This window comes from Lissotriton vulgaris, chromosome 11 (assembly GCF_964263255.1).
Source record: "Lissotriton vulgaris chromosome 11, aLisVul1.2, whole genome shotgun sequence".
Classification (NCBI taxonomy): domain Eukaryota; kingdom Metazoa; phylum Chordata; class Amphibia; order Caudata; family Salamandridae; genus Lissotriton; species Lissotriton vulgaris.
The window spans coordinates 1,029,526,151-1,029,551,997 of NC_141699.1; the positions used below are offsets into that span (position 1 = coordinate 1,029,526,151).

General features: G+C 44.3%; 6 non-coding genes and 1 pseudogene across 6 annotated transcripts; all 7 read right to left on the reverse strand.

Annotated features, from left to right (window-relative positions):
* Positions 1-5,429: 5,429 nt before the first annotated feature.
* On the reverse strand, positions 5,430-5,556 carry LOC147683974 (small nucleolar RNA SNORA63). Its single transcript, XR_015301896.1, has one exon. It is a non-coding gene; the product is annotated as a small nucleolar RNA SNORA63 (small nucleolar RNA).
* A 441-nt stretch (positions 5,557-5,997) lies between these two features.
* LOC147683975 (small nucleolar RNA SNORA81) lies at positions 5,998-6,165 on the reverse strand. Its single transcript, XR_015301912.1, has one exon. It is a non-coding gene; the product is annotated as a small nucleolar RNA SNORA81 (small nucleolar RNA).
* Positions 6,166-7,863: 1,698 nt separating this feature from the next.
* Positions 7,864-7,989, reverse strand: LOC147683976 (small nucleolar RNA SNORA63). The gene has a single exon (XR_015301891.1). It is a non-coding gene; the product is annotated as a small nucleolar RNA SNORA63 (small nucleolar RNA).
* Positions 7,990-11,381: 3,392 nt separating this feature from the next.
* On the reverse strand, positions 11,382-11,600 carry LOC147683977 (small nucleolar RNA SNORA73 family). Its single transcript, XR_015301909.1, has one exon. It is a non-coding gene; the product is annotated as a small nucleolar RNA SNORA73 family (small nucleolar RNA).
* A 459-nt stretch (positions 11,601-12,059) lies between these two features.
* Positions 12,060-12,278, reverse strand: LOC147683978 (small nucleolar RNA SNORA73 family). Its single transcript, XR_015301901.1, has one exon. It is a non-coding gene; the product is annotated as a small nucleolar RNA SNORA73 family (small nucleolar RNA).
* Positions 12,279-18,681: 6,403 nt separating this feature from the next.
* On the reverse strand, positions 18,682-18,749 carry LOC147683979 (small nucleolar RNA SNORD2; annotated as a pseudogene).
* A 4,523-nt stretch (positions 18,750-23,272) lies between these two features.
* LOC147683980 (small nucleolar RNA SNORA73 family) lies at positions 23,273-23,491 on the reverse strand. Its single transcript, XR_015301899.1, has one exon. It is a non-coding gene; the product is annotated as a small nucleolar RNA SNORA73 family (small nucleolar RNA).
* Between the last annotated feature and the right edge of the window lie 2,356 nt (positions 23,492-25,847).

Here is a 25,847-nt window from a genome sequence, read left to right on the forward strand (position 1 = left end):
CTGGGAGAAGGGCTTGCGCATGTTAGCCCTATACGCCAGCCAATAAACTTTGTTCTCAAGTTGACCATCATTTTCTTAGGCCTCCTTTCTTAAGGGGGTGGGGGGGGATGTCCACCAAAATTAGAACAGAAGGGGTAGCAGCTGGGGGCAGTTGGATGAAATTGGTGAGGGATAATTTGCAGGGTGGACAGGTGGGGCCTTTCGTGGTAAGTGGTGAGCTGCTGCTGTGGGGTTCTTCAAGTCAGAGGCTGATTGGCAGAACAGGAGGGAGATCCATCAGGTGAGCGGAGCCGCCAGTGTGTTTAGTTAATGATGTCAACCGTGGGGGGCCCGGAGACCTCGTGTAAAGAGACTGGACCCACATTAGCTGCCTGTGGCAGAAAAAGCTCAGGGCAACCCATATGGTAACCCCTGGTAAGGCCTTCGGGATAGTCAGTCTCGGTTTCAGTAGTAATGGTATTCAGGACCCATTCTTAATGTATGTTGGCATTGTATCCACAGCCCCCTTTCCAACTAATAATTCAAGGTCAGTGATCAGAGTTCCAAAGACATCAAGGGAATTTAGGGTCGAGTGCCAAGTTACAGAAAAAGCTCTACAAAGTTGATCTCAGCCTGGTCAATGAATGGCCATCATTCTTTTGGTTGGCAGTTAGGGCTGGACTGTTCTCACATGGAACAGGGTCAAGACTGATTTGCATATGGCTGGGTCCAAACTGGGGTGGTGTGGTGAGCAAAAGAATGATGGATTTAACCCAGATCCTTGCGACTGGGGGTGAACATTTGTATTGTCCAGCGTTCTGTCCATCAATTGTTTCTTTTGTATACTTTGTAGAAGTGGCATTTTCAAACAATTAAAAAAACATCCTTGCTAAAGGATGTATTAAATTCTGAGTTCAGAGAGCCTAGACTTTATTCCTCTATCTTCTCCCAATGGGAAGTGATGCCTGAGGTTTACCTAACAGCCCAGGGTCTGTACCTAGAGACTGGACAGGAGACTGGGGTGAGCTCTTCCACAGCCCGTCCTCCTTCCACCAGATCATGGGTGCTACAGTGGAACCGGTACACCAGCCTAGGGTCTGTAACCATAGGCTGGACAGGGGTCAGGGGTGAGGCTTCCCCCTCTCTGCCTGCCCTCCTGAGGCTCTGCAACCTCACACTCAGAGCGGAACCCCCCCCCCCCCCAGTAGACAAACTGGTAGGGGCACCACTAGCAGTCGCCCCCCCCCCCCAACTCGAAGGGGCAAAGGGGCATCTGGAACCTGGCCCACCAACCCAGGGTCTGCACTCTTGAGACTGGACTTGTGCCTGGCAACCGAGTACTTCTGGGGGAGCACACCCACCTCCCCAAGGAAAGCTTCTCATGAGTGGAGTCTGCCTGGCGCAGGTCTCGAGCTCCCTATCCTTCTAACAGTGCATGAAAATCAGGTGGTTGGATCATGTTTTGGGACCCTTAAAAGCCTCAGGAAGACCTTGAAGTTTTTACCCGTGAAAGCCCGTCAAACCCTGGTGCATGCACTAGTCACATCAAAGATGGACTATGGCAATCTTCTCTATTTAGGGACTTTGGAGAAGAACTTCAACCGCCTACAGGTCCTACAGAATGCCGCTGCCCGCTTAGTGCTTAAACTACCCAGGAGAGCTGCATCGGCCGCGGCCCTCCGATCTCTGCATTGGCTTCCGGTCAGAAGCAGGGTAGAATTTAAAGCTCTATGTACGTGCCATCGGATCATCAATGGGAGATCTCCTCTTCCACTGCAGGGACTACTGACTACTTATGAGCCGTCCCGTTCGTTGAGATCCTCTGGCTCTGGACTCCTGGTCGTTCCCAAGGTGTCTAGAGCTCGAATGGGCGGAAGATCTTTTAGGTACCTCGCAGCCTCAAGATGGAACAAACTTCCCCTGGCACTGAGATTAGAGCCATCTGAATCAATTTTCAGAGCCAAACTTAAAACTGCACTATTTGCCCAGTAAGGTATGCCGCATCTATAGGTTCCAATAAGAGTTGCTCCTTAGCGCGGGGACACGCTGTTGTGCGTCACCAAGCGCTTTACAAAACTCCCTAAATAGAAAATAGAAATAGAAAATCCCCAGGCCAGAAGTGCCCTCACCAGGGTCAGTCCTGGGGTGCTCTGACCTCAGAGCTGGCAAACCCTGACCCACTGGTCCTTCCACTGGGGTCTGCCCAAACTCTCCACCCCCATCATTATCAGGACTCCTGCACCCTCCCAACTGGAGTGATGCTACCCGACACCAGAACTGGTGGAACGCTTTTTATAGCAACCCTCCCCCCTCCAGCTCATTTAACACTTTGGGATCTTCCTCAGGGGATGGCCTCCCGGACTAGGACCACCTCCTGGTGTTCACTCATGGAACCATCCAGGCTCTGGGACTGGGTTTTAGGTACATTGGGACTCGCCCACCTCTTCTCAGACTGGAAATGGAACCCCCTCACCCATCCCACAATGCTGGGACCTATCTGAATTCATTCTCGGGGACCCAGAACTCAGATCTCTATGGACTGGAAGGGGGACCAAAAGAGGACTGCATTGCAACATCAAAGAACTGACAAAGAGGCTACACGAGCATGGACTGCACCTGCTGGCTAGCAAAGGAGATGGTACTGTGCCTGATTGTGGAGGTCATCTCCATAGCCCAGCTGAGGTAAGTCAAGGGTCAGTTGGCTGGCTGGTTCACAACACAGGGAGACAACAGCTGAAGAAACCTCCAAGGCTAGTCACCGTGAAGCACCAAAGGCCAAAGACCAATGATTGAAGTTGCACCAGAGGCTGCTGGAGCCAGGAGAGTGATCAACACAGCTTCATCACCTAGAAAGTGAATGATCGTCCGAAGAAGCATTCCACTGTGGCCATAATACGTGGTCACTGGTAGCCCAGAAGCAACAGGACTTTAGACATAGCAAAAGGGTCTTCAGGAATCCCATTGAACGCTGGTGATCCAAAAAGGTCTGCAGCCTTCAGTGTGTTTAATTATGAATCTAAGAAATTTAAGACGTTCTTTGATATCCGAAACCGCTACAATACAAGCTCTCCTCTAAAGCTATTGTAAGGAACTGGAAGTCAATTCATTGAAGATAGTGCAGCACAAGATGAATCTTCAGAGGAAACGGAGCAACCTGAAAAGCAAGGAAGGGTTTGCACCTTCAGAATGCAAGAGAATATCATGGAGCTTCTGAGAGGGTGGAAAACAAGAGCATAAACAAAGGAACGAGATGGATGGGGAATTAAGGGTGCAGGGATGGGTGGAATGATGGCAAGCTGGATGGATGAAGTAAAGATAATGAACTGAGATGGGGTGGATGGATTGATGAAGAGAAGGATGGTTTTGTGACCGGATTGAAGATAAAACTCAGACAGCAGGCATAGAGATATTTTGACCAAAATGTTCAGATTTCTGGAGGGAACCGACCCAGTGAGTTCAGGGTGTGCTTACCTCAATTAGAAATATGGTACAACATTGGGGTAATTTTTTCTGGTTTTTCCTCTTGTCCTAAGGGCACTTTCCTGAGCAGTAGCTTAGAATATTGTTGCATGGATTGCCAAATACACTTATAGATCAGAAGCCCTTGGAATTCCATACAAATGGCCTTGCTAAGACTATAAGGCAGTCTGTATGAAGTGAAAGGAATATAAGGATTAGTTAAACCCCTAACTGAGAAAAAATGGGCTACAATTTCCTCTAGTACCACTTTATATTCATGCGCTGCCCCTTTTGCCATTAGGCAGATCTTTCAGACTGAATCACACAGCAAGTCATCTGCTTGAATCCCAATGCTGACCAATGTGCGCCTTAACACATGGTTATCCGTTTGGTGTTTATACCAGCACTAGTATTCCCTACACTTTTTAAACTTATTGTTGCCATATAATTTCCCATGTAGTACACCTGCAGTCAAGCGGTTAGTAAAGCTAATGTTGGCACAATAAAGTGATGAATGCAGCTCCTCTCAGTGTTACTTGCTTCACAGGATCAAAGACTAAGAATACCCCGGCACCTTCTCAGTAGGTACCTACAGGCTTGTTTTGTCAAGTGTTCTCACTATTCACTTGCACCAATATAAAATACTGAAAAGTTCTTCCAATACAATCTGTGATTAAGCGGGAATTGTTCAAAACTGTACCAGCCATGCATTATTGCTTGCAGGTCATTTTTACATTAAAAGCAGGTTATACTGTAAAGGCCATCTCTAGAGTGGTTTTCATTACCAGTGTGTGGCAATGAGCCATTGGGGTGGTAAAACTCGGTGGAGGACTGGAATGGGGCCTACAGCCCCATGCAAGTGAGCAGGAAACTTGTTAGGATTAGCAAAGGATGTTCCAGCTCAGGTGCATGAACTGATGGACAGATCGCAGCTCCACTAGAAAAGCCAATTGAAGCGCCATGGAAACATTAACACCCCTAGCATACATTGTGGACTAAGGATCTGAGATAAATGGGTCTAAATTCACTAAGTACAAGTCTGTTTTGTTCTGACTAGACCAGTCCATTTCTGGAATGCAAAGTGGACATGTTATTTAAGTGGCTCAGCACTGGAGAAACCAAAATTCAGCCTGTGTGAATGAGTGGGATAAGAGCAGGGACCGGAGTAAAAAACATCTTGAAAGGCCCAGATAGCTTCAGACTTCAACAATATCCACTCATTAGGAGAAACCATGCGAACACTACAAAATATTAAGCTTTACACAATTCTTCTTGGAAATGGTTTATTGAACATTTAAACTGAGCAAGTCACAATGCAAGACACGTACAGTTTAGAATGGTCTGCTTTTAGATATGCATTTCAGCATAGGTGCCATGTTCTGAACGACCATGAGATGTTAGAGGAACACAGCTAACGTTGAATACTTCAGATGGTACATGTGGAATACACACCGATGAATGCCACCTTTCAGCGAGAGAAATAATCAAAAGCCAAACAAGTTAGACAGTCAAATCAACCAACTAGTCTATGTAGCAGTTGGTTCTGCCATGTCTGTACGGTCAGTCGAGACTTCAACGCCAGTGCAATCTGTCTACTGTGGTAGCTTTTCAACATAGCTACAGCAATGCAGAAGCCTCTATCGATGGACTCCTCCAGTAAGGAACCTCAAGCGTGCTTCCAGTTGATGGGCTGGAGCCAAATATTCTGCAGAAGAAGTAAAAGTAAACAGTTCAAGCCGCATTGCAGTCTCAAGACCGGCTGCTGAAAGCATGGCAAGCAAGTCTCAGTGAAGGGGTTGTGGCCCATGCTTCACTTAATGCACTGATTTACTCAGGGCAGACCCTTATTATTGGGGCACTTGGTTATACCGTACAAAAACCAGTAGGTCAGACATTGGCTTTCATTTTAAATCATGCACTATTAAAATAAAACAAACTTGTGTACAGTCAGTTTCAAAGTTGTGGGCTCAGAATTGAAAAAAGTAGTCGCCATGTACGAGACCAAGCGTCCCTGTCTGCCGTGGAGACAGAACAGACAGGGATAGTATGAATCAGTTTAATGTTTGCAGGGGGAACGACAATGAGGCACTTGGAGCTAAATTGTAACTTATCCTGCACCCCAAATGGGAGAAATCACAATGGTAAATTAAGGCAATATACTAGGGCAGACCCAGGGACAAAAGAAATCGAAGGAAGGCAACTGTGGTATTCTGCAAGCAACAAGTGACGCAAACTACGGCCATCCTTACCAAAGAAGTCTGCGAACGTCCAAAACACTGCCCGTCCTAGAAGAAAACAAGACCATTAACATCAAAAGAGCCACGTTTTCACGGTACACAGATATTACCCAAGAGTTGCACCACCTGGTGCGGAAGATCGTTTTCACATCTGGTTCCCAAAATGTGGAACAGCAAGGACCCAGATCTACGTTTAATTAGAAACAGTCATTTTAAAAATAAATCTTAAAACGTGGCTTTTCCCTTAGCTCTCAAGCACCATAGCTGCCCTCGCCTGTGTTCGCGCTTTGATGCCTGCGGGTAGCCATGCGCTCTATATAGCCCCTAAAGCTAAACCTTTTAAGACTTGGACACTGGACATTAAGAGGTCCGCCCAGGTCACCTCAGCTGGTGCTTTTACTCTCCTTCCTGTATGTACCCTGCTAGCATCATTAATACACCAGGGGTAAACCTGGCTGGTAATTTTAGCACGGTGCTTGAACAAGAAGTCAATCTTTAAAACTAAATCCCGTGCCTGGAGCTGGTAAAAGCTTAACAGGCTTGTGGGACTGTCCAGCTCAGTGCAATACCAGCTACAAGGGCTTCCAGGCTGTACAACAGAGACTAGACCCTTGAGAAAGAGCAGGGGCTCCAGGGCTTCAAATACACAATAGTTTTAACTTAAGTGAGGCGCTTAAAATCTTCACCCACCCCTCACACAATGCAACGCATTACAGTAGATGTGAACCCCCTACCCCCGCCCCCAAAATGCCCCATGTTACAAACAGCCTTAAAAACAGTTAAGGAAACCAAGGAACATTGCAATCTTATCAGGCCAACATTGGACACCAACGCCTGGGGCATGTCCATTTATTACTATAATTAGCTACCTGAAAGGGTGTGAACATTGGTTCAAACTTTTAGTCAAACATCTTCAATACCCGCTTTTATGCATATCCTATGGGAATGTGGGCACATTCAGAGATTCTGGAGAGGAATTCACAGGGTCATGAGCGAGGTACTGCACAAAACTATAAACCCAGAGGCCAAACGATGTCTGCTAAATGTATGGGAACCCACGGACCTGGTAGGGGCGCAGAAATTATGGGTCACACTTGGTACCACAGTCGCCAAAAGGGACTAGCACAGAAGTGGGGAGGGACTGTAGCCCCTACTGTCAAGAGCTGAAAGCATAATATGGACTGGTGCATGTTTCGGGAGAAGACAGTGTGTAGCGCGAGGGTGCCCGCAGAAATGGTCGAGAGAGTGGGCAGGATGGAATTCATACAGGGGAGATATTTGTATTGCACCGATTGTCCCTACAGATGATGGCCCGTCATCGCCAATGAGTATAATGTGCTAGTCTGGATTTGCATCCCATTGCCATACATCCAAAATTATCTACCAAATTCAGTCATGTCTGAAGAAAATATCAATGCTGATTTTTTTGTTTGTGTTTATTAAAACCAATTAAAAAAGTTTTAAAAAATAAAAAAAATTCAAAAAGCACCTTCACTACAGGTCCTTGTGAGAATAACGAAAAAAAAGTTTACCAATGAGCTGTAAACTATCCACATAATCTGAGTCATTAGTGTTGGACCTTCACATCCGAGGAGGAGGGGCCTCTCGTGATTGCATACATTATTATGTGAGCTGCAACAACTTACTGCCTAGTAGTAAAGACCCAGCTTTCTAAGGAGGCGATGTGGAGTCACACTGATCTTTTGAAAAGTAGATCAAATCACCATGTGACTGCAGAATAAACATGTAGTAACATTCGACAAGGTGGCTAAGACTTCCACCCATCTCCTAAAATCAAAGTCATTGGTCTGTCCTAATTACAAGAGAATGTAAGTTGTGTTAACAGGAGAGCTACACAGGCCAAGAAGTGCAATCACTGTCCCAAGCAACTGCCAAAGACTTCTGAACAAGTTTACCAACCCAGAGAAGGTGACAAAATAAATATTCCAAGTATGCAGTGGCAGACCATTCTGCAAGTATGAACTACCTCTGCATGCTTGCAGAACGCCACCAATACTCTTTCATAAGAAAAACAAAAAAACAAAAATATGCACGTACTTAGTGGGCTTATTTTCTTATTCAGCGACTGCCCTGTCAGACGTAGATCCAAACCCCCAGGTTTAACAGTCCAATGAACAGAAACTACACGTGTGCCAATATACAGTCCACTATATTGAAGAAAGCAAGCGTGTTTGAGACCAAGCGTCCCTGCCTGCCGTTGCATCAGAACAGGCAGGGATAGTAGGAATCAATTGCTTTGTGCAGGGGGAACGACAACACAGCACATCAAGCTGGGCTGTAACTTATCCTGCATGGGCCATGCAATGCTCGGTAGAGATACCCAGAGAGGAGATACTTGGCAAGGTAAATATTGAATACATTTACCCTTTGGCATACAAGGAACAGGATTAAGAACCAGCATAATAGAGCAATGGATACATATTCTATAGGCTTGCAAGGTGTGAACTAAGCATCTGCAAGGTGTGAACTAAGCATCTGCAAGGTGTGAACTAAGCATCCGCAAGTTGCTCAGCACCTCTTTTACTGTATTGCTATCTTCAACTACCATCAGTAGACTAGCCAGATAAAACAAGTACTTACCGGTTGGCATACATGACCACTGCACACCTAGTCATTGCAAGACTCGTCTCACAAAGTGCACCCTTCAGAGGAAAAGAGAGACATTCATTAGCACAAACTGGCAGAGACAACATCAAAGATACAGGGCGTAATTGGGCACAAGGTGGGTGACCAAGTAAAAAACTACAAGGACGTGTGTTGGCAAAGTCAATACGTCTCACTTTTGCAATAGTTGTATATACTGGCATAAGTGGTGATGTCTTTCACCCAGTTATGTGGAGTGGAATTGTGGATTGGAATGGTTAGTGGTGGAATTGTGTGGCGTGGATTTATGAGGCATGGTGTGCAGTGGTATTATGTGGATAGTAATTATGCAGTAGTGTACTACAATTATGTGGACTGAGAGGGTGTTGCAGAGTGCAATTTGAAACTGTATTTTGTGCTGTGAAGTTTAATTATGTGGCGTGCTGTTGAATTGTGGCATGCGTTATTCTGTTGTGGATTGGATGTAGGTGGCGTTTTGTGAATATGTTGAATTATGTGATTTGTTGAATTGTGGTGTGGAACCATGTAGCTTTGAGTGAAATTCTGATCAGCCCAAACCAAATTGCTTGTGGCTCAGTCCTGTAGATGTGTGCAAGTTTGTGTAAAGATGTAAACATGAATACCACAAATCTGAATTAAAATCTTGAGGAAAGGTCAAACTAGTGCAAATTTGGAATTATGTCTCCTGGTGCCAGAAGGCACCTGAGTGTAGTGAACCTCTGGTGCACCTCATGGCAAGATCTAGCAGAGAGGAGCATGCAGCCACATGTAAAGTTCAAACAAGCTTAGACTAACAAGCCGTTTGAGATTTTGAATGCTTGGGTACTAAGTTTTGAAATGGAGAAAGTGAGGAATCTCAGTCGTAGTTCAGACGGTGCTAAATAACTTAAATTAGTGTCTGAATGGTACAACACAAGTTCTCAGTGCTTGCACCACACCTCCTATACTGCGTTACTGATCACAGGAGTGTCCATGCAAAAGGTGAACATGATGCCGGTTTTATTTCGGTCCACCAAGTGCCCAGCATGTGGATACGAGCCTTTAATGAAGCAATGTAAATACATCACAGGAGACTAAATGTGGTTCTTGCGTGAACAAGCATTATTTGGGTGAAGCTTCCCAACCGCTTTAAGTGAATTTCTGAATACACTACTTCATAACCCTCTACCCAGTCTGAGAAGTGTTGGAAAATTCAATAATCTCACCACAAGTGAGACTTCTGAAACTAAGTGGTCATTTTTCATATTACACATTGTTTTCAGGTTACCGTGGATAACGAACTTAAATCACCTTGACCATCCAATGTGTATTTAAGAACATAGCCTGTGAATATGATGCAGTAAAAAAAATCCACTGGCTTTCCAGATATTAAAAAATCTCAACCAAATAGACTTCCAGGATGCTTCTGGTGAGCCTGGCGCCCTCCAAATGTTTACCATAAGACAGTTGCGGGCCAACCTAAATTGTGGCTCACTCTTGTAGATGTGTAAAAGTCTGCATAAAGACAGAAACGAATTCAAATTAAAATATTGAGGAAAGGTCAAACTAGTAAAAATTTGGAAGTATGTCTTTTGGTGCCAGAAAGCACTTCTGGGTGTAATGAACCTCTGGTGCACCTCATGGTGAGACCTAGCAGAGGAGCATGCAGCCACATTTAAAGTGCAAACATGCAAAGTCTAACATACAAACAAGCGATGTTGGAGCTTTGCAGGATTGTGTACTTAATTTCTAGTGGGAGAAGAGCAGGAATAGCAGTCGTAGTCCCATCTGTGCTAAATAATACCCATTTGTTGTCTGACTGGTACATATTTTGAGTGCCTGAACGATGTCTCATGTTGTTACTGATCACGGGCACGTATCCTTGAAAAGGTGAACATGATGCCGGTGTTTTGGTCCACCAAGTGCCCAGCATGTGGATACGAGCCTTTGATTAAGCAACGTAAATACATCACATGAGACTAAATTGGGTTCTTGTGACCTGGTATTAATTTGAGGGAGCGGAGATAGTTTGGAGGCAGACATTTTACAGAGTAGACCAAATGGCGAAATACATAAATGGAATCAGAATGTAGCTGGAGGACCGACGCCTGCGCCCATTACCTAGTTTCTAGGCTGCATGGAATGGATTATTCAAGGACAACTTGGGCAGACTAGGCTTACTTACCAATGGTTCTACTGCAAACGTCAGAACAGATCTCATTTCATTAGGCCCATATACGGTCTGTTCATGTGAATAGATCGATTAAATCATGCAGAGACCTTGGTTATGTGCAGAAAAAAGGTTACCGCCAAGCAAATTCTAAAATCTAAACTATATTGAACATGCAACATAGGAAGCAGTAAAATACATTTGGCCTTCTTGGGGAAAACAGAGGAATGCTGCAGTCAAAGCCTTCACTCTAGCATTAAAACCCCTTCCATGCTCATGACTAGCTCAGCTCGTCATGAGGCACAGTTGAGCTGTGCTGATGACGAGCTGAGATGGTCATGAATATAGGAGAATAGCTATTTCCAGCACAGGGGAAAAATAACCACAGCAGCGATGTACAAAATTACCATGCGTAACTGCCAATTCTAGCTTTACACTCCTAACAGCACCATTAAAATCCAGTGAGTTACACACCATCACTGCAGCTCTTCACCCATAATTCAAAATTTAAGAGCGTTGTGGCCAGTCAAAGCTGCGTTCCACCTACAGAAAAGCCAAATTGGATAAGTTAAGACTCGAAAGTATTGGTATACACAGCTACATTCTCAATCACAAGTTATTTCCACCCGATTCTGAGCAGTCTAGTTGGGCTCATAGCAAGAGCTGAAGACAAACATTCACTCTAAACGGGTGTACCCGGTTTACCACATGGCAACAGGGTCAAGAGCTGAGAACCATTCCAAGAGTCAGTATGGTGGGCGAGACATTCTTTGTTTGTAAAGCAATACACAATATGCATGGTTGAAGCAGCAATGTTGACGAAGCAGATGTTTCCAAGCATCAATACCCTGAGCCATAGGTTATTCAAGAGTCCCTCCTGCAATGAAGTATATGCACAGGCTTATGTAGCCTCATCACGTATGCAACTGTGGAAGTGTACCCTGCATGGTTTGTCTCCTCAGTCATGGTCCGAGGACTCTGAGAAGTCGTAGGAATATACTGGATGCAGCTCAGCAACCAAAGGGCTGCGAACAAAGCTCGCTCTCCAACAGCGTGGGACAGGACTAAGTCATGGGCCTAAAAGCCTACGCTCCCAAATGCCGCTAGGACAGAGCTGAGGGAGAGCAACCTCCCCCAGGTATCCCCGTTGGGTCACAAGTGGCATGAAGCATTACATCCCACCAAAAACCAAAAGGAATTACCATTGCTAAAAATGAAAAACATACTTTGAGACTCAACCTAACAAATTTGTATCCAAGCTCACTTGACTGACAGAACCCAAAGACTTGTTAATTCACTATGCAGCAACGATCCGACACAAACTACATACAACAGCACTTGTAGACTATGCAGCACCGCACTTTAAGTAGATATCTAAATTAAACACCATGCAATCTTAACACTCATAAGCACGACAGATAGTAAGTTTAGTAGAAGTAAGTAATTACACCTGGACTTTGGGATCTGCCACTTACCCAGAAGCGTGAAGATAGTTAAGCTAAAGAAGAAAAAGTACAACTATTAGTACAGGCAAGATTCACAAACAAATATTTGCCCCCACCACCCCAGCAGCAAAGGACTATATTACAACACATCAACCACATACTGCATTGTGTACCCTGTATGGTTTGTCTCCTCAGTCATGGTCCGAGAACTCTGAGAAGTCGTAGGAATATACAGGATGCAGCTCAACAACCCGAAGACTGCGAGCAAAGCTTGTTCTCCAACAGCGTGGAACGGGACTGTACGTCATGGGCCAAGGGCCTAGGCTCCCATATGCCACTAGGACAGAGCTGAGGGAGAGCAACCTCCCCAGGTATCCCTGTTGGGTCACCATTAAAATTACATGTTACAATCCAAATGAACTAATCAAAACCAGCAAGCCACAGCCAACACAATCTTGTTCCAGCTTCAGTGCACGTTTAGCTTTCAATAGGAAACGTTCTGATTCTGTACAAGTTAAGATTTCCCCACAATTGTACCACTATCTTTTTGTTAAAGTTACTAAAGCGCCTTTTTCCTGCAGCATGTGTACAATAGCGGTCTATCACATTTTAACTCTCCTCCGGTTTAGCTCAAGTGAAGAGATTAATGACTCAACACGATGTGCCTGATCTTAAGTACACATTCGGACCTAGCGACTGTAGTGTACCAGACAGGAGAGCATTTAGGATTCAGACGCAGTACTATGGGAAGCTTTCGTTTGATCATCACTAGGCTATCTGGCCCATGCAATAAATATTTAGTATATGCTAGGGTCCTTTAATGAAACAGGTTTAAACTGTTGGGAAACAGACAATCCAGGTACCTGGTAGAAACGAAACACCAACTACCAAAATCTATGCCATACTAAAAAAAAAAAAAAAAAAAAAAAAAAAAGTCCTACGATAAAAGAGCACAACTAATGTAAACTCCTTTCCTCATAAGTGGATAGCTAAAGCCAGTGGAAGTCATCCTTAGCTCAAAGAACCACTTATATGCGCAGGGATAAACGCAGCAAAACATGCTCAACGCACAACACAAATGTGCTGTGGGAAGTGCCACTTACCAGATTAGGCTCAGACAACATCTATAGAAAAAAAAAAATGATTTAAAAGTCAAAATGAGGCAACACTACAGAAAGCTACGTGGCGAATTAAATATATGAATTCTCCTATGCTCCAGCACCCCACTAGGACGGAGCCGCGAGAGCAACATCACAGGGTATCTCGGTTGGTTCACAGGGCACACAGAATGACAGAAAAACATTCAAACTATAACATTCTATCTTAATCACCACGTTTACCTACATCAATCAAGGACACAAACTTGACATGAGGACTGTTTAGGTGATATTTATATGATGTCAGAATGTTTGTGGCATCGAAGATTTACATGCTGAGCTGTTAGTTTTGCTTACACCTGCGTGTGGCCTCATGGATATTTTTATGGGGATATAGTATGTCACCATGATTTGATGGCGATTCCCGTCAGTCACATGACTAGGTTTGAGGTAGTGCTGAAGTAACATGGGGTGAGGGACAGGGAGAGCAAGGGAGGTGCAGTCGTAGTGAGAAGCCAGAAAAAATATATATATAGTGAGTCAGACAAAACCATAAATAAACTAATACGCAAGACAACATGTAACGGGCAGGCTCTGTGGGAGAGGACCAAACTGCAACAAGCATTTGCAATCTAATAGGTCTCGCATTAGGAAAGTTTGAGCTGTTGGTATTGTAAATGACAAATTTTATATTTATCTGTTGGTTTTGAAAATAGCGAAATTAATAGCTTTGTCATTTACAATGCCAATATTTTTAACTTTCGCAAATGTGACACCTATAGCATTTGTAATGCAATATGTGTTGTATTTATGTGACTTAGATGTATTGATATTACTAATAACAATGTAGCATAATTATGTGGCAATGAGTGGTATTGTGTGGAGTGTTGCATTCAGTAGAGTGTAATTATGTGGCGTGTAATTATGTGGCACTGAGTGGTATTTGGAGTGTATGTTGCATCAAGTGCAGTGTAATTATGTGGCGTGTAATTATGTGGCACTGAGTGGTATTTGGAGTGTATGTTGCATTGAGTGTAGTGTAATTATGTGGCGTGTAATTATGTGGCACAGAGGTATTTGGAGTGTATGTTGCATTGAGCGCAGTCTAATTATTTAGCATATAATTATGTGACACTGAGTGGTATTGTCTGGAGTGTATGTTGTATTGAGTGTAGTTATGAAGCATAATTATGTGGCACTAGTGGTATTGTGTGGAGTGTGTTGCATTCAGTAGAGTGTAATTATGTGGCATGTAATTATGTGGCACTGAGTGGTATTTGGAGTGTATGTTGCATTGAGTGCAGTGTAATTATGTGGCACTGAGTGGTATTCGGAGTGTATGTTGCATTGAGTGCAATGTAGTTATGAAGCATAATTATGTGGAACTGAGTGGTATTGTGTGGAGTGTGTTGCATTCAGTAGAGTGTAATTATGTGGCGTGTAATTATGTGACAGTGGTATTTGGAGTGTACGTTGCATTGAAATTATGTGGCGTTTAATTATGTGGCACTGAGTGGTATTTGGAGTGTATGTTGCGTTGAGCGCAGTGTAATTATGTAGCATATAATTATGTGGAGTGTATGTTGTATTTAGTAGAGTGTAATTATGTAGCATATAATTGTGGCACTGAGTGGTATTGTGTGGAGTGTGTGTTGCATTCATTGCATTGGTGTTTACAAACTCCTCTCACTGTGCAGCCAGAAAAAGTAAAGTAAGGTGAATTATGTGACAGTCTAGCAGGGGTACAGAGACTGTGAAAGGCTGTAGGCTGCTATTTTTTGTAACACACCACAAAATGTAAATAACTGTAAATTAACTGTACACATTCAGCAGTTATGACAGCAACTATGAAGCACATGTTTTGTAAATCTGAAGTGTGATTAAAACAAAGATTTTAATAGGATCAAACCAAACAAATCAAGTTAACTTTTTTGGAGATGTTCAATAATAATTATTTACTGACACTCAATAGCCACATATTACCATTTGTATGAAATATAGTTTTATCAGTAAAACTGTATGTATGTAGATGACAGGGCGTTACCACACAATGCATTAATGAAGTTACAAATTGCCTTCCTCATGTCCATTAAAGCTTGGTAGGTCGTGAAATTTTATCATGAATAAAATTAGTCGTAGTTCTAAAAAGTTTGGGAAGCACGAGCCTTGGGTATTACTATGAATGGACAGGGCTTTCTGGTACTTCGCACCGGCAGTTCTAAAAAGCAGGTGCTGAGACTGGTCCCTATCGGGCTCTCCATTTAGGCCTTCACCCTCAGGGTGAAAAAAAATCTGAACTTTGGAGCAGTGCCTGCCACCCTGCACTGCACTGCCTGTGATGTGACTTCGAAGAGACTTGTTATAGTACTGTCAGTCTCATTATTTCAGAACTGAAGCATTTTCGATATTATCATGGTGTCATCATATATCACAGTACTACCGTACATAACTTGGCATCACCATATATCACCGTATATCAAGCAGTGCCACTGTATATCTCGTGTCAACGTGTCAACGTATACAACATATTGTCACCATATAGCACAGAGTATATAACTTGGTGTCACCTTATATCACTGTATACCACAGTGGCACCGTGTATCACACAGTGTCACTGTATAAAACTTGGTATCACCATATATCACACAGCGCCACCGTATATCACTTCCCATGGTGCTACCGTATATCACATGGTGTCATCACTAAACTCTCGGCCATCTGGTGAAACCAGGGTGGGCTGCCAGCCCTGACACAGAGTAGGTGTTCCCGCCTGTGTAAGGAGGCGCCCCGCTGTGTTGTGATCCATTGCACGCTTTGCAGCCACTCCTAAGCGTGGCAGGTGCCCCGGGGGCGTGCGTCTGTGCTGAAGGAAGGGAAGGTGCGGCAGGCCACGAGCCCTCCACTCCCCTGCGTCGTCTCACGCACAGCACCACAAGATGGAAATGAGTACGAGTTCGGCAGGCCTGCTACCCATGCAACACTAGTGCTTTTTCACGATTCTACTGATGCAAATGTGGCTTTCCCACTAGTGAAATGACCATGCGAGAGCAAGTTAGAAATAATCATCGCCACAACATTAGGATATAATGATAGTAGTGACTTTTTAAAAGCCCCTCGCCCCAAGATATAGAAGGGCTTATTGGGAGGAGGGTGGTGGGCGGAAAGGGGTTGGAAACCTTACCGATTGGGTTGTGGGACGGAACTGACAGCTATGTGTCTGACTTTACCCCAGCCCTGCAGGACTTTCAAGATTTCCCAATAAAGTACAGCCCAGCTACATGTCCCCTGGCACTAAGCACAGTTTACTGCAGCATACATTAAAAACACAGCAAGCATCGATTTTCATTTTTCGAATCACTTTAAGCATAGTCAACAACATAAACAAACAGCAGTTAGCTGGCACGTAAAAACAACGACCTTACTTCCACTACACGTGCAGAGCTTTTCTCTTTGCTCAAGTAATAACGCTGTAACGCCCAAATGACACAAAGTACGAAAACTTGTCACAATCATAATTTGTGCTCCTCCCGGTCTCATATGTTCTCTTTGCAGATAAATGAGCACACATTCAGAGCTTCGATGTTTACGTTTTTGGCTTGAATTAAATAAGAAACGTGTGTTCACCTCACTTTTTACTACGTAAAAAAACAAGCAAACGCCGCCGCAGCCCGGCTTCAACAGGAAGCCAGGCAACCTTTGTTGGGACGGGGGCGGGGCCGGACACGCGACCAGAGCTTTCCAGGAGGCAGGCTGCAGTGGCTGGCGCATGGCTCCGGAGGAGAGCCCTGCGTGCAGCCGGCGCCGCCCGGGAAACCAAGGAGCGGAGTGCCGGTGTCCCTGTGCCAGTTGACGTCGGAGTGAGCAGCCCGGAGCGGGACGAGTAGAAGTCCAGGTGAGTGGGGCTCCGTGCTTGCGTGTCTGTGTGTATGCAGGGGGGTGGGGGGCGGCAGCGTGTGTGTGTGTGTGTGTGTGTGTGTGTGTGTGTGCGCGCGCCCACGCCTGTGTATTGTGTGCGTGCATGCAGAGGGGTGGGGGCTGGCTGTGTCTGTGTGTGAGCAGGGGCTTTGCACCACGCATGCGCAGCTATCAGACGCTCGCTCCCGAGGTGAAATCAGACCTCGTCAAAGCGCGCGTCTGGTAGCTGTCCACTCTCCTAAATACGGGCAGCATAAGTTGTCGAGCTGATGCATTCATGCTTTGCATGAATGCCACATCAGCTCGACCTAAAAAGGGACCACAGAAAAGAAAGATGGTACAAGGAGCACTACAAGAAACTAATGAAAAGCGATGGGTGTGCACAAAGCCCACAAAAGAAACAGCATGTCTCAAATACAGCTCAGTACCTAGGCTCGACCCAAAAAGAAAACTAAGGTTTCCACCATGTGGGACTCTGAACGCAAGTCACAGTAGTGATTTAAGCAAGCACTATAGTTTTAATCAATTAAAATGATCTCTGAACAGCATGTTGGCCACAAAGTACTGATGAACTACAACTGTGTAGTCATCTTGGAGCGTGGACTTTAATATACCCCATCAAGAGTCTGCAAAGTTTAAAGGAACGTTACAGAAATTTAGGCTTTTAGGGGAGGCACGAAGTGGTCTGATATTTACCCGCAATTGTGCTGTGAAGAAAGTCTCCCTCTAGAACGACCTGCGGGTTCTTCGGACATTGCAATGCTGTAAAAAACACCAAAAAATACACAGAAAGATTAGTAGAAGGCCTTCAAACCACATGAATTTCGTGGGAGAAAATGTCCAATGTTTGAGAATAAGCGTTCTACTAAAGGGGAAGACGCAACAGCAGATGGAAGTGCAGAGGGAAAAATGGGGTTCAAGTGAGGCTGCAGGGCTGCGATACCTTATGAATTATTAACGCCCAACACAGTATTACTGATTGCACATATCTCCACAATTGGACACCTGCCTTCTAAACTACCACTGAATTACTAAAAACACAAAGCTCGCTTAAGACATTCAGAGGTGCTAAAGAGCCAATTATAAATGGTGTTGCTATACACACACGGCAAGTCTAGTCGCGGTGAAGGAGCTACATAGCGAGATGCTAAACACTGCCCCGTTATTTACTCTAGGGGTAAAAACTATCGATGGGATTCAATTTAATAATCAAAGCTTTTATGGCTGCAGCAGATCTGGATCAAGTTAATTTGCACTGGCATCATCAAGCAACTACTCTACTGCTCAGAAAATGCAGAATAGGAAAGCCACTGCAGATGTTCACACTAAAATATTCCCTCAGTATGCACTGCTCATGTGAAATGCCCTATAAATACCCACTTAACCACCACCGATAATTTCGATATGCACAGTATGATGGGTTACCTGAACCCTGGGGTGGGCAAAGAGATCAGCGCAATTTTTATCACCATTTGGTTGTCTGTCCCGAAAGATGTTTAAATCATTTCACTTTGCCCTGCTGCACACGCGTTGTACCACCCATCACTGCCCTGGTCACAGGCCATGTTTTGTCATCAGTGGACAAGTTTTGAGTTGGGGTGGGCAATCCTCACACCTCCACGATAAAGAGCTAGGAATTACCTGAATTTCATCTTTCAGTGAGCTTGTAACCCACTTTGTCCGAAGATCTACCGCTGTAGGAGACAAAGCTGCCATTAAATCCATGTTTTAACAGACAGGAGCAACACAAGTCAGTTGCAACACAAGTCAGTTTTAAGTGATCAGCGTAAGGTTTTATCATTTGGTTGCAGTCCCGAAAGATGTGAAAGCCATCATGTCACTTAGCCCTCCTGGCGGAACACAGCACTGCCAAAAAAGCATTTGCAATGCAATAGGGCTCGCATTAGTAAAGTTAGAGGTATTAGTATTGTAAATGAAACGCATTTTATTTTTGTTTTGAAAATATCGAAATCAATAACTTTGTCATTTACAATGCCAATAGTGTTAACTTTTGCAAACATGAGTCCCTTGCTCACTTTGCCACTGGATTCAAGCAAACCGGGCTGAAGACGGCTGGAATGCCAGAAACCGGTCCTCGGAAGCTTGTTTCAGGTCCAGGGAAGACATGGCTTGGCAGTTCGGGCTGGACTGTTCCCATGAGGCACAGGGTTAGACTGATTTGCATATGGCCATGTCTGAACTGGGGTGGCAGAGTGGGCTAAAGAACGGTGATGGATTAAACCCAGATCTTTTGACTGGGTGTGAGCGTTTGATTGATTCAGATGCTCCGTCCATCACCACCCCCTTATGTAAACTTGACACCTATAGCATTTGTAATGCAATATGTGTTGTATTTACATGACTTAGATTGATTAATATTAAAAACAACAATGGGTTGTATTTTTTTCAATATTTAATACTTAAATAAATGTTATTGTAATTTATAATGGCAATAGCTTAAACTTTTACAAATAACTTTTTGGAAGATTATGTTTATTGTATTTTATTGTGATAAAAATACAAGACCAGAAGTGAAATAGTAACTTTTTTTGTGACATTTGTAATAAAGTTTGAAACATTGAGAGAACATATTTGAATCAGTTGTTCACGAATGGTGGCACAGATTGATGCTGTGGTGGCTCTGAATGATGTTGTGGCGGCGAGTGATGCTGTGACGTTCAGTGATGCTCTGGTAGCGCATAGTGATGTTGTGGTGCCCCTGAGTGATGCTGTGGTGATGCGATGGATAGTGAGGGCGATAGACAGAGGCACGGCAAGAGGGCGAGGGATGGAGTCTGGGCGCTGAGTGGTGCTGCTGCCGAGTGGTGCTGTGAAAAACGAGTAAAATCAGGGAAGCAGAAGGCAAGAACAAGGGCAATCAGGGGAACAGAAGGCACGAAATACGAGTACAATCAGAGGAGAAGAAGGCACGAAACAAAAAATGAAAGTTATCGTAATTTATAATGGCACTAGCTTAAAGTAAATCCACAACAAAAACTTGATAGTGTAATATGGAAACATTTACCGCCGAACTGAGAACAATGTAATGTGAAATCTCTTCATATTAGTACAGCTGCAGACCGCCTAATGTTGATTAAGTGCGGTGTAAAAGAACACTCAGAGGAATAAATCTGTGTCACTCGAGCCCTGTGATGGGGAGAGTGATTTCCATATTTAGAGCATTACATTAATAAATATCACAAGTTTGGTTTCTTGTGCCCGTTTACACAAGTGATTGAGTCATGGTCTGTGGCAAGGGAAAAATAAGGGGGGGTGGGGAGCATATATGTGCCCAAAAAGATGAACCCCTGGAACAAACGCGAGGCCACCCCTTGATAAGCTGAAGGTCTGGGATCATTGTGAGTGTTTGTGAGTGTGTGGGCATGATTGTAACACAGGACATTCTAAATCCTTGTTTTGAGATCATGTCTTGGTGCACAAACCAGTCTGCAGGCGCTGCAGCCAGGTCCTGTCCTAAAGTGATTATAACACGGAATCTGTGAAGCAGAGATTTGTTTTATTGTATTTACTGCCCTGGAGATCCGGGTTTACAAAAAGACAGCAGAAGGCGGCCATAAAACGAACCAAGCGTGTGTGTGGTCCGGCTCGCAGCAGGCTGCGCTTCTGCACCACAATGGAGCCGGCTAACGAGAGGTGCAATGCAGCCTGGAGTGGTGCAGTCATGGAGGTCAGCAGAAGTGTTAAGCAAGACCTCTAGAACTGTTGCTGGATGTGGAGGCAAGGCAGGGATCTGCGAAAACCCGGGAGAACAAACAAGCACTGGCAGTCTTGCTTGCCAGTGGAGAGCGAGCGATGCAATTGCCTGAAAACCAAGACGTGCACTCCCATGAAGTGCTAAACAAGTTATTATTTTAACTTAGTTAAAATAGTAGTTCCATTACGTCAGTGAAAGGTTACCCCATAGCCATTTATGAGCGAGGGTATGGTTAAGGGGAGGGCAAACACAGAAAGGAGAGGTTGTCTATCAAACGAGGCATGGCCTGGCGGCCATGAAAAGTGTGAAGCGGGGGGCGGAGGAGACCTTTGAAGTGAAGCTAAGCTTCATTTTCAAAGGGCTCGGGGAAGCGCGTGCATGGAAGTAGGGGGGGGGGGGGGTGAGCTTTAAACAAAGATGCCTAATGGCACTTGCTTAAAGTAAATCCACAACAAAAACCCCGGTAGTGTAATATGGAAACATTTACCGCCGAACTGAGAACAATGTAGTGTGAAAGCTCTTCATATTAGTACTGCTGCAGACCTCGTAATGTTGATTAAGTGCAGTATAAAAGAACACTCAGAGGAATAAATCTGTGTCACTCGAGCCCTGTGATGGAAGTGAAATGAATAATTAGGGGAGGAGAAATGCCAGAGGCCGGCTGAGCGCACGCTGGGGGAAGCTTCAGAGGCATGTGGGAGGGAGGCTGGTGGCTTGTGGACACGCTTTTCACGTGCACTGCCTGAAATCCAATCTGCCTGATGGTTTAGCTCTGAGCTCTGGTTTACTCACTATACTCTTGTCCTATTATTTCTTGCGGAATTAATAGGACGAGCCCTAAAAAGGCGTACTTACCAGAGACTGTGCGTGCCGATAGGCTGGTCCATGCCCCATACAAGTTACCCCATGACACTCCCTTCAGAAAACCCAAACAAGGAAAAATGTGACCATTAAAAACAGACAGGTGAATACAGACTCACCATCAACGCACCAGCTAAGCTACACATTGAGTTAAAAGTCCGACACCACGCGAGACATCAGGATTAGATATGCAAGACCCACTTTACATTGAATTGTGTTTCTAGGTGTGTCGGCCACAATATAGTGATGGATCACAACCGTGTAATCCACTGTGGAGAGTGGTCCTTGATCTCCCCCCTAAGAACTGGCTGCAAAGTACCAAGAACTTTACAGCAGTAAAAGTCTCGAGGGAAAAAGACAAACTATAAAAGGCCAGTGCTGCCTTGTGAGTCCGGCGTGCACTTACATTTTAAAGCAATGACCAAGGCCTGATTGATTTATTTAATGCATTTTTATATAGCGCGAACTTTACCCAAGAGTAATTTACAAAAGAACCAGTTACATTTCATAAGGACTTTGGGGTACATGAGTTAAGGCCTAATATGGCCATCATGCTTCTCCCCACCCCAAAAAAGGCGGCTAGGGGGGAGTCCTACCACGGGTCAGTGTGTGTGTGTGAGACTAAGCCAACGTGCAACAGTAACATTTATCGCACACGTCCATGGATACCTCGACAACCAATGTGATGTTTGTTACCCCGCAGATTTTAAGGTATCCATGTAATGTTACCTGCAACTATGAAGAGCGGCGGCGGCGCCTGGTTCGCTTTCTTCAGCCCACATGTCAGCAAACTAGAGAATCAAAAGACAATATTTTAGTCTGAGCTCACAATTCGCGTACACAAATTCTGCAAAAGGAAAGCGTGTTTGAGATGCAGCGCCGGCGATGATTTATGCGCCTCAGGTAGCAGGAGTGACACAACAGGTGCAGGGCAGTCTGGGAGTTGTAGTCCTCGCTCCCTCTCGGTCCACAATTCCTGCGGCGTTCGCAGGGCTTCAAAGGTATTCAAAAGCAGAACAGATATAATTTCATTGGGTCTAGTACACTGGAAAGACGCATATGAGGTCTGTTCATGTGAACAGATCGAATACATCATGCAGAGACACTGGTTCTGTGCAGCAAGAAGATTACCACCAAGCAAATTCTAAAACCTAAACCACATTGACCATGCAGCATGGGAAGCAGTAAAATACATTTGCCCTTCTTGGGGAAAACGGAGGAATGCTGCAGTCAAAGCCTTCACTCTAGCATTAATACAAAATTACCATGCGTAACTGCCAATTCTAGCTTTACACTCCTAACAGCACCATTAAAATCCAGTGAGTTACACACCATCACTGCAGCTCTTCACCCATTATTCAAAATTGAAGAGCGTTGTGGCCAGTCAAAGCTGCGTTCCACCTACAGAAAAGCAAATTGGATAAGTTAAGACTCGAAAGTATTGGTATACACAGCTACAGTCTCAATCACAAGTTATTTCCACCCGATTCTGAGCAGTCTAGGTGGGCTCATAGCAAGAGCTGAAGACAAACATTCACTCTAAACGGGTGTACCTGGTTTACCACATGGCAACAGTGTCAAGAGTTGAGAACCATTCCAAGAGTCAGTATGGTGGGCGAGACATCTTTGTATATAAAGCAATACACAATAGGCATGGTTGAAGCAGCAATTTGACGAAGCAGATGTTTCCAAGCACCAATACTCTGAGCAATAGGTTACTCAAGTGTCCGTTCTGCAACGACTACCAATATGCACAGGCTTATGTAGCCTCATCACGTATGCAACTGTGGAAGTGTATCCTGTATGGTTTGTCTCCTCAGTCATGGTCCGAGGACTCTGAGAAGTCGTAGGAATATACAGGATGCAGCTCAACAACCCGAAGACTGCGAGCAAAGCTTGTTCTCCAACAGCGTGGAACGGGACTGTACGTCATGGGCCAAGGGCCTACGCTCCCATATGCCACTAGGACAGAGCTGAGGGAGAGCAACCTCCCCGGGTATCCCTGTTGGGTCACCATTAAAATTCCACATTACAATCCGAATGAACTAATCACAGCCAGCAAGCCACAGCCAACCCAAAATTGTTGCAGCTTCAGTGCATGTGTAGTTTTCCATAGGAAACGTTCTGATTCTGTACAAGTTAAGGATTTCCCCACAATTGTACCACTATCTTTAAGTTACTAAAGCGCCTTTTTACTGCAGTTGTGCTATAGCGGTCTATTACATTTTAACTCTTCTCGGGATTAGCTCAAGTGAAGAGATTAATGACTCGGACGATGTGCCTGATCTTAAGTACACATTCTGACCTAGCGAATGTAGCGTACCAGACAGGTGAGCCGTTATGATTCTGACGCAGTACTATGGCAAGCTTTCGTTTGATAATCACTAGGCTGTCTGGCCCATGCAATAAATATTTAGTGTATGCTAGGGTCCATTAATAAAACAGGTTTAAGCTGGGGGGGGGGGGGGGGGGGGGAGGGGGACCACACAATCTAGGTACCTGGTGGAAACGAAACAACAACTACCAAAATCTATGCCATACTAAAGAAATAAACACATTTTTGTAGAATCCACTGCAGAAAAAAATCGAGTCCTACGATAAAAGAACACAATATAAACTCCTTTCCTCATAAGTGGATCGCTAAAGCCAACGGAAGTCATCATTAGCTGAAAGAACCACATATGCACAGGGATAAACGCAGCAAAACATGCTCAACGCACAACACAGAAATGTGCTGTGGGAAGTGCCACTTACCAGATTAGGCTCAGACATAACACCTAGGAAAAAAAAATGTGATTTAAAAAGATAAAGAGGCCACACTACAGAAAGCTATGTGGCGAGTTAAATATATGAATTCTCCTGTGCTCCAACACCCCACTAGGACGGAGCCGCGAGAGCAACATAACAGGGTATCTCGGTTGGTTCACAGGGCACACAGAATGAAAGAAAAACACTCAAACTATAACATTCCATCTTAATCACCACTTTTACCTACATGAATAAAGGACAAAAACTTGACATGTGGACTGTTACGGTGATATTGATATGAAGTCAGCATGTTTGTGGCATCGAAGATTTGTACATGCTGAGCTGTTAGTTTTGCTTACACCTGCGTGTGGCCTCATGGATATTTTTATGGGGTTATAGTAAGGTCACCATGATTTGATGGCGATTCCGGTCAGTCACATGACAAGATTTGAGGTAGTGCTGAAGTAACATGGGGTGAGGGACAGGGAGAGCGCAGGAGGTGCAGTCGCAGTGACAAGCCAGAAAAAAAAAAATTATATATATATATATATATATATATATAGTGAGTCAGACAAAACCATAAATAAATTAACACGCAAGACAACATGTAACGGGCAGGCTCTGTGGGAGGGAACCAAACACCAAAAAGGGACCACAGAAAAGAAAGATGGTACAAGGAGCACTACAAGAAACCAATGAAAAGTGTGCACAAAGCCTACAGGAGAAACAGCATGTCTCAAATACAGCTCACTACCTAGGCTCGACCCAAAAAGAAAACTAAAAGGTTTCCACCATGTGGTACTCTGAACGCAAGTCATCACAGTAGTGATTTAAGCAAGCACTATAGTTTTACTCAATTAAAATGATCTCTGAACAGCATGTTGCCACAAAATAGTGATGAACTACAACTGTGTAGTCGTCGTGGAGCGTGGTCTTTAATATACCCCATCAAGAGGCTGCAAAGTTCAAGGAAATTACAGAAATTTCGGCTTTTAGGGGGAAGGGGGGGGGGGGGGGTAGAAAATCTAGGTGGTCTGATATTTACCTGCAATTGTGCTGTGAAGAAAGTCTCCCTCTAGAACGACCTGTGCGTTCTTCGGACAACGCAATGCTGTAAAAAAAAAAAACTAAAAAAAAAACACACACCACAGAAATAAGATTAGTAGAAGGCCTTCAAACCACATGAATTTCGTGGGAGAAAATGTCCAATGTTTGAGAATAAGCGTTCTGCTAAAGGGGAAGAAGCAACAGCAGATGGAAGTGCAGAGGGAAAAATGTGGTTCAAGTGAGGCTGCAAGACCTTATGAATTAATAACGCCCAACACAGTATTACTGATTGCACATATCTCCACAATTGGACACCTGCCTTCTAAACTACCACAGAATTACTAAAAACACAAAGCTCGCTTAAAGGACATTCAGAGGTGTTAAAGAGCCAATTATAAATGGTGTTCTTATACACTGTTAAGCTATACACACACGGCATGAAGAACATGCCAATTCTGGGACTGGCCTCAAAAGTCTAGTCGCGGTGAAGGAGCTACCTAGCGAGACGCTAAACACTGCCCCTTAATTTTCTCTAGGGGTAAATACTATGGATGGGATTCAATTTAATAG